The sequence below is a fragment of the Octopus bimaculoides genome, chromosome 19 (genome assembly GCF_001194135.2).
Source record: "Octopus bimaculoides isolate UCB-OBI-ISO-001 chromosome 19, ASM119413v2, whole genome shotgun sequence".
Classification (NCBI taxonomy): domain Eukaryota; kingdom Metazoa; phylum Mollusca; class Cephalopoda; order Octopoda; family Octopodidae; genus Octopus; species Octopus bimaculoides.
In genome coordinates this window covers 54897664-54907663 of record NC_068999.1, presented here as the reverse complement: position 1 = coordinate 54907663, position 10000 = coordinate 54897664, and positions in this window count along the sequence as shown.

The window sequence follows — 10000 nt, the reverse complement described above, 5'->3', positions numbered from 1 at the left end:
TTTCTAAAGCCTCGTACTAATTCTATCAATTTCTATTGCCGAATCGCTATGTTACGGGAATGTAAACACACCAACACCTATTGTCAAGTGGTGGTGAAGGGACAAACACAGACACAATACACACACAAACACATATACACACACACACACATACAACCAGATTCTTTCAGTTTCCATCTGCCAAATCCACTCACTAGGCTTTGGTCAGTCCAAGGCTATAGTTGAAGACACTTGCCTAATGTGTCGCACAGTGGGACCGAACCCAGAACCATGTGTTTGGGAAGCAAGCTTCTTACAACACAGCCATTTATTCACACAGTTTTGAATTAATCATGTATTATCTTTTAGTTTTGAAATTTTGATGATGATTGTATATTTTTAGAATGGTATTGTAGAGTAGGTATGAGATACCAGATCTGGTCAGTTTGAACATAAAACAGGTAGAATATTTTGGCTGGATTTGGTCAGTTTAAATACAAAAATGTTAAAGTAAGAAGAGAAAAGGAATGTCAATAATTCTTCCTGACTTCTGAGATTGGTAAGATAAAGCTTTGCATGAATTAGATTGATGACTGTAAATCAAAGTCATCCAGGTTAGGGGTGCTGGAATATAAGAGTTATGATGAGGAAGGATTGGAGAAAGAGTTATTAACTGAGGAAGCAGGGGTTGTCATAAAGTAGATCATTATCATTTTTTAATGTTCAGTTTCCTATGCTTACAAGGTCTGGATGAATTTAAGGCAGATTTTTTTTTATGGCTAGATGCCTTTCCTCTCACAGACCCTCATCTCTTTCCAAGTAAGGGTAATATTTCTTGTGGCCAGATATGTTTTCACATAAGAGTGAAATGGAGGCCACTGCTTGTAGATCAGTGACACTCGTTTACAACTATCATGATGGAAATACAAGAAACACCAACACTCACACATATATACACACATACATACATACATACATGCATACACTCTATCCAGATCACAAGTTCAGGTTTATACCTGTAATTATTGGGGCTCTGGGATATGTAACACACTGCCTAAATACCAATCTTGAGAAATTAGGCTTCTCAAAACCAGAAAGAAGAAAGCTAATTCAAAGACTACAGATCCAATCCATCACTGGACCTGCAAAAATCTGTAAAATTTTCCAGAAGTTTATCATTTAAATATATATGAGCATGTTTTGATATACAACGATATGCATGAGAATACATACATAAAGCAAAGCACTCAAATCTGCATATATACATACATACATATAAACAAAAATACTCTGTTGTTAATGTTGAAATTCCAATGAAGGAACCTTGAATCTAGATTAGAAACTGTCTCTTTCTCTATTGGCAAGAAATTTTGAAATAAAACTGAACAATGCATACATATATATATGTATGTGTATACAATGGGCTTCTTTCAGTTTCCATCTATCAAGTCCTCTCACAAAGTTTTGGTTGATATGAGACTATAGTAGAAGATTTTGCCTAAAGTGCCATATAGCAGGGACTCAACCCAGAACCATGTAACTGAGAAGCAAGTTTCTTAACCACACAGCCACACTAGTGCTTCATCATTATCGTTTAATGTCTGCCTTCCATACTGGCATGAGTTGGACAGTTTGATAGAAGCTGGCCAGGCAGAAAACTACACCAGATTTGTGTCTGTTTTGGCATGGTTTTTACTGCTGGATGCCCTTCCTAACACCAACCACCCAGCAGAGTGTACTGAGTGCTTTTTATGTGGCACCAGCATAGGCAAGGTCAGTTTTGGCATGGTTTTGACAGTTGGACGCCCTTCCAAATGCCAGCTACTTTACAGTGTTGAATGGATGCTTTTTATGTGGCACCAGCACTGGCAGGGTCACCAAGCAACTTGCAAGACAGACACTTTGAGAGGAGAGGGGGTCATTGGAGGAGGTGACCTTATAGATGTAAATTTGATCTTATCATTAATTAATTCAGACAGTCCTTGTAAGTCAAATCAAATATTGGTTTCAAATTTTGGCACAAGGCCAGCAATTTGGGGTAACAGGGTAAGTTGATTATATCAACCCCACTGCTCAACTGGTGCTTATTTTATCAACCCTGAAAGGGTGAAAGGCAAAATCAATTTCAGTTGAATTTGAACTCAGAATGTAAAGACAAACGAAATATCATCAAGCATTTTGCCCTGCATGCTAATATCAATGTTCTTTGCACGGCTGGGTCCATGAATGTTCCTTTGTAAGCCAACACCTGTTGGAAAGATATGCACAGGGAAGGAATTCCAGAGGGCCAATGTTCTGTGAAGCAAGAACAAGATATAGTGATTAGTGTAAGATGTAGGAGTTGGGTACAATAAGGAGTGTACAGAAGGAGAAATAAGTGAAAAAGAAACACCTCAGTAATGGCAAAATAGGCCCATCCAACTCCAAGGAGCAGAGAAGTAAACAGACTTTGTGATAAAATAGATCTTATAGACTAAATCTTGTTATAGATTAAATCTTGACAAACCGGACTTCATCATAAAGTAGATTTTGCCAGCATTGCCAGATTAAAGTCAACTGATGCTCTAAGCACTGCCAAACAATGGTACCCCATGGGTAGGTTGATATTTGCATTGTCTAACTAATAAGACGGTCAGGGCTGGATGTAAAAAGGATTTTAAATTTTCTTCCAGACTATCCACCAATGCACAACCATATTAATTATAGCATGTTTTATTTTTATTTATTTAACATTAATCCTTTTATAAGCGACCCATTTGAGACTTCTTCAGATTCTGTGAAACAACCATCCTTTTTTTAATGTGATGTAAGTTAAAACCTTGCTTTAATTTAAAATTCCCTGGCAATTCATGTTCCAGATACCAACTTAATAATGGTTGTTTTATTAAATTCTTCATTATTTTCAAACTTAATGTAGTATATTTCAACACAAATATCGTAACAAAAGGGTTAAATAGCAACAAGCATTATAAACAAATTATTTACTTATGACCAGAGCAATAGGAAAAAAATACAAAAATTCTTTCTCTATGGCCAGATATATTTTCATAGAAGATTGGAATGAAGGACACTGCTTGTATGGCAATGACACTCATTTACAACGATCATGCTAGGAAGATAAGGAGACATCAACACACACATATACAATGGCTTCTTTCAGTTTCCATCCATCAAATCGTTGCACAAAGCTTTGGTTGGCGCAAGACCTTCCCTAAAATGCCATACGGTGGGACTGAACCCAAAACCATGTGACTGGGTAGAAAGATACTTAAGCACACTTTTTAATTAATTATTTTTAAAAAAAGTTATATGGGGAAAAAATACAAATACAAAAATTTGATATAAATAATTTTTCCATAATTAGAATCTGTCAATTTACCCTGTAGAGGTTGTTCTTTGCAATAGTTAATGGATTCTGATTTTGTTACATTCCCAAGTTTAAAATGCGTCATAAAATACTTCAGTATTAAATTCTATTGTCTGGTACTGGAAAAAGACTCTGTTCCTCCTTCTGCTTGGTGCCCTAAGCATATGCTTGGCTTGCTTAATAGTTAATCCTGGAATGCTTATTAGTAATAAGATCTCGTCATACAACACATTTTATTATGGACCAGATCTTATCATAAAGCAGATTTTAACCTAAACAAAATATTTTCATGAAGCAAATCTTGTCAAAAACTAGATTTTTATAATAAGTTTTGTTATGATGCAAACTTCATTCTAAAGTATATAGATATTATCAATATCATATGTTGTCAAAGAGCTGATACAGTCATAAATAAGAAGAGTTGTCTTAAAGCAGGTGTTGTTATAAAACAGATCTCATAAGCTAAACGAATTACAAACAAAGAAAAATATCTAAGGAGAAAATCAAGAATTATGTTTGCAGATTCAGATTGACAGAAGCAATTTGTCAAAAGGTTGAACAGTTTGTATTTATAGATTTTTAAAAAGGTTAGCTTGGTACTTGAATTTGGATGGACAGTGAATGTGTGGGTGGAAATCTGAAACAAAATGGAGTCACTTTTTCTCCTATATAAAAACAAACTTATAGAAACAAAAGACATACATACATATATATATATATATATATATATATATATATATATATATATATATATATTTGTTCATATGATGATATTTCCACAATGTGTTGATGAGATAAACATGTAATCGCTACCAAAATAGCAAGAGATTTCTCCCCAAAGGTCTAAAGTAGACTCCTTATGGACCGATCTCCTTGGTTATATATCAAAAATTTAAATGAGAGTTTTGACGCTAATATCCATTATTATTGAAGTTTATTCCTATGTCAACATTTCTGTATAAGGTTATATTTAATTGTCAAATTCAATGCATGGATTTGAATTTGACAGTTAAATATAACCTTATACAGAAATGTTGACATAGGAATAAATTTCAATAATAATGGATATTAGCGTTAAAACTCTCATTTAAATTTTTGATATATATATATATAGACTGTATTGCATGGATTTAAGAATGTAGCATTTGACAGAAAATGTAAGTTAGGTCAAATTGTAATACAGGTGAAATAAAAGAAATGAAATAAGAGTGTGACAATATAAGGATATCGTAATCGAGGTGAGATAAAATAAATTATACAGAGCATGACAATGTATGGATACAGTAATGGAGGAAGATGAGATGAATGATATAAAGTGCAACAGAATAAAGTGGTTGCATTGTATTACAGGTGGGATAAAAGAAACAATTAAGTATATGAGAAACTCTATGAGGAGATCATAATATGTGAGATAAAACATGATGCAAAGTTTGACAATATAAGGAGGTTGAGAGTAAACGTAATAGATGAGAAACTGTATGGAAGCTCATTGTGTGTGTTTGTATGTGTGTATCAACGTCATCATCATCATTTAACATCCATCGTCCATGCTGACAGGGGCTGGCCAGCTGGAGAGCTGCACGAGCCCCATCGTCTGCTTTGGTGTGGTTTCTACGACTGGATGCCCTTCCTAACACCAACCACTTTACAGAGTATACTAGGTGCTTTTCATGTGGCACCAACACCATTGGAGTCACCAAATACTTTTTGAGACAAAGACCTTTCAGCTGGAAGAGGGAGTAGAACCAAGGCAAATGGCTTTGTGCCAGGCTAGAGGTTAGAGTATAATAGAGGAATAGAGATATATATGTAACTGTAGAAGAGACACTTGGCTACCCTAATTGGAAAAGAAAGAAGAGATAGAGAGAAAGATAGAAAGATAGTCAGAATGAAAGGGAGAGAAAGAGAGAGAGAGAGAGAGAGAAATAGATGATGTTTTAAATGCATCAGGATCTACTCACAGGGAACAGTAGAGGTAGAATACATGGTACAGATGTGTGTGTGTTGCTCTGGAGGCTCTTTCAAGCTAGTGGATAATTTCTGCTACCCAGAGGACTTAATTAGTAGTTGGGAAGGATGCACAGAAAGTGTAATCACTAGAATAAGAATAGAATGGAGAAAGTTCAGAGAGCTTTTACCTTTGTTGGCAACCAAAGGTCTCTCTCCATGTGAAAGAAAGATTGTATGATGCATGTATATGAATAGCAATGCTACATGGTAGTGAGACATGGACTCTGAATGCAGAAGACATGCAAAGGTTAGAGAGGAATGAAGCTAGTATGATCTGCTGGATGTGCAATATCAGTATACATAGTCCACAAAGCGCTAGTGTATTAAGAGAAAAGTTGGTCATAACAGGAATTAGCTGCAGCATGCAAGAGGGAAGACTGCACTGGTTTGGTCATGTGATGCATATGGATGTAGATAGTTGCATACAGAAGTGGTGATCACTTAAAGTAGAATGGAACTTGTGGAAGAGGGAGACTCGGAAAGACATGGGACAAAGTATTGAAGGCTGATCTCAAAACACTGAGCCTTACAAGGGAGATTACAAAGGACTGAGATATCTGGCTCCTTGCTGTACTCAAGAAGACTTATCCACCACAGCATAATTAATACTGGTGCTGGTGCACCAGTATCAAAAATTGCATTTGCACTAGTGCCACATTAAAAGTATAAAAAGCACTTGCACTTCAAATCTATTTAAATTCTCATTATGTCCCTGATGTGAGTCAAATGGATCTGCCAGTATAGAAAGCACTTGCAATGGTGTAACATTAAAAACAATGATGTTGGTGCCACATAAATAGCACCCAGTACACTCTGTAAAGTGATTGGCATTAGGAAGGACATCCAGCTGTAGAAACCATGCCAAAACAGACAACAGAGCCTGGCACAGGTCTCTAACCTTGCCAGCTCCAGTCACACCATCCAACCCATGCCAACATGGAAAACAGACATTAAATGATAATGATAATGATAAAGATGATGATGATGATGATAATGAGGATATCTGCCTGTCTGTCTGTTTGTCTACATGCATGTATGTATGTATGTATGTATGTTTGTATGTATGTTTGTGTCATTGTGTTTGTTTATGTCCCTGCAACTCAGCAGTTTAGCTAAAGAGTCTAATGAAATAAGTACCAGACTTTAAAAACAATATGCTCAGGAGTCACTTTGACTAAATCCTTCAAGGCAGTGCCCCAGCATGACCACACTCCAATGACTGAAACAAGCAAGAGACAAATGATGAAAAATTTTCTAGAAATAAGATACGATAAATATAGATAAAAGGATGTATCTATATTTATCATATCTTCTGTGATATCTATAGAAATACTGATACTCTTATAAAAGCATTGACTTCTCAATGGAATTCTGTAATGATTAAAATTATTACTCATGCTTGTTTAGATAATGAGATCACACTTCAACTTGAAATATTTAACTTTGTAAATCTTCCTTTTTTTTTTCTCCCAACACCATACACATTTTACTTTATGTCCGTCACTCTCTCTTTCTCTCCACACACACATACCATACATGTATGTATGTATGTATGTATGTATGTGTGACTATCTATCTATCTGCAAAAATACTGCCTGCACACTTGTACAAACATCTCAAATCTATTTAAATTCTCATTTTGTCCCTGATGTGAATCAAATGGATCTGAAATGTTTGTACAAGTGTCCAACACTAATTGTTTAGATAGAATATCTCAGAGCACATTATAACATATTGAGTCCTATTAATATGACCAATTTTCATAATCTTTGGATTATGGGCAAATGTCTTCTACTATAACCTTGGACCGACCAAAGCCTTGTGACTGCATTTGGTAGATGGAAAATGAAAGAAGCCTGTCATATATATAAATATATATATACATATATACGAGTGTGTGTATGTGTGTGTGTGTGTCTTTGTGTTTGACCCCCACCACCAATTGGTAACCAGTGTCGGTTTGTTTACATCCCCATAACTTAGTAGTTCAGCAAAAGTGACCAGTAGAATGTATACTAGACTTAAAACAAAATATAAGTATGCAGGTTAATTCATCTGACTAACGTTCTTCAAGGCAGCACAGCCACAGTCCACAGAGTGAAACAAGTAAAAGATAAGACATCCATATACATGTAAATGTATATATCGTTGCTATTATATTAAACAGTCATGTCCAAATTTGGCCAAATGTGCTTTTTTTTTTTCAATATTTTTTTTTTGCTTGCAATAGCCGGTTCTTTTGGCCAAACTATCGTTTTCTGAAAAAGCAATGTTTTGGACTTACAACACTGAAAAGGAATGGACATCATCGAAGGTATAACGAGAGTTATTTCAATAGTATGTCTGAAAAATCCGTTGTATTGGGCCACTGATTCACCGGCAGCGGAAATGGCCCGTTATCCGCCACCGGGGAGGGTAGAAAGGCATGGAACCTAGACAATCCAGCTGTTTCTTATATGCTTTTATTAAAGCTGCAAAAATCTTCACAAACTGTTACTCAGAGTTTCATGTTCTCATTCGTCAGACAGTTTGTGAAGATATTTGCAGCTTTAATAAAAGCATACTACTCTACCTTTGGTATTTGAGTACTATTTTTCCCACCTTGTTTTGCATTTATGTGCTTACTAAATGGAATTCACTAGTTTCTTCACAAAATATATGTTTCTATGTATATATGTACAAGGGGTGCTGAAAAGTTCCTGCCTTTAAGAGTATCATGAAAGGCCTGGTCGGAGGCCTAATTTTCTGAGTTCTTTTATAGGGCTTAGAAAAACTGAAGGGCCACTGCAATATTTGTGTTTATCTGAGAGGGGAATATGCTAAATAAAATCATGATCAACTGATCCTCCTGTATTTTCTTTTATCCAAAGTCAGGAACTTTTCAGTATTCCTTTGTATAAGAGGGGGTACCCAAAAGTAACTGGAAACATTCCCTGTGGGACAAACCCATTGTAGTTCAGACTTGTGCTGCTAGAAGCCACTTGATGTGACCCTCAGGCATCAGTCTGCTGACTGGTGTCATCATGTGCGGTCATACTACCACATGGTGCATTTTTGTTCTGCAGTGCTTCTTCCCTGTTCGTCAATTTTTGTGATGGCTGAAATGAAGGAACAGTGTACCTCCATGAAATTCTACTTTATACAGGAGGAAACAGCAGCCAAAACAGTTCTCATGCTACAAACAGCTTACAAGGATGCTGCTGTGAGCAAAGCACAAGTTTACAAGTGGTTTCTACACTTTTGGAATGGTCACTTGTTGCTTGAAGACCAACCTTGTTTAGGGTGACAATCGATCTCCCAAACAAACAAAAACATCATGAAAATTCATGAACTGATCTTGGTGGACTGTCACCAAGCAATTGACGAATTTGTTGATATGACTGGGGTGTGTCCTGGAGCTCCTGTCAATGAATTGTGAATGAGGAATTGCAAAGGAAAAGAGTTACAGCAAAATTTGTGCCTCGCTTACTCACAGATCAAAAACAATCATGACTGAATGCTTGTCATGAACTGAAAGAACAGTCGGAAGTTGATCCGGACCATTTTTTGAAGGTCATCCCTGGTGAGAAAAGCTGATGCAAAAAGAATTTGCAGATGTGGAAGAGGTGGAGTAAAAAACAACAGAAATGTTAAAAGGCGTCACTTCGCAAGAGTTCCAGCACTGTTTCAAAAAGTGAACACATCTGGACACATTGCTTCAAATGGAGAATACTTTGAAGGCGATAAAAGAGTAAACATGTAAAACTAAGTGAATATATGTATGTATGTATGTATGTATGTATGTATGTATGTTTGCATGTATGTATGTATCTATGTATATAGGCCCATCTGTTGACATGCACATGGCATTACAACAGTCAGTATAAGCCAAGACAGGAATTAAAAGATGAACAAGTGTATTACTTTTTGTTATTTAGTCTAAGCTTTTGAAGGCAAATGATTCTGGTTTCTTAAACATAATGTAAGTGCTTAACATTTGCAAAGTGACATCATGCTAAAATAATTGAAGAAATTTGGAAGAGATTTCAAGCAGATATATAGAACAATGTTTATCAGTCTGCTTGCTATATATTCTAGAGGCCTCCAAATGTTTTACTTTATAACAAAGATGTAAGCTGCATGGTTTAATATAAGAATAAGTAGCTTTGTATTCAAGCTCGAGTCTACGACAAGGAGGCTAGCTCATACTTTATAAAATTACATGCTCATGGATGCATGCATACACACACACACACACACACACACACACACACACATGTATGTATGTATATATGTATGTATGTATGTGTGTATGTATGTATGCATATACATACATACATACACACCACATGTGGATAAAGTAAGATTTGTCTTTTAATATGTGCCACATGCTTATGCATACACACACGCACACACACACACACACACACACGCACACTCACATTTCATGAAGCGAGTTAGTATAAAAACAAAACAAAGCTGTATTGTACAAAATATAAATATTTATTGTAGAATAAACACTTTTTAAGGAATGATATTTATATGCATATACACACACACACTCACACATGCATATATTTGTGCATACATATGCATCACACATACATATGTATGTTTTTTGTGAGTGTGTGTGTGCATATATATATATATATATATATATATATA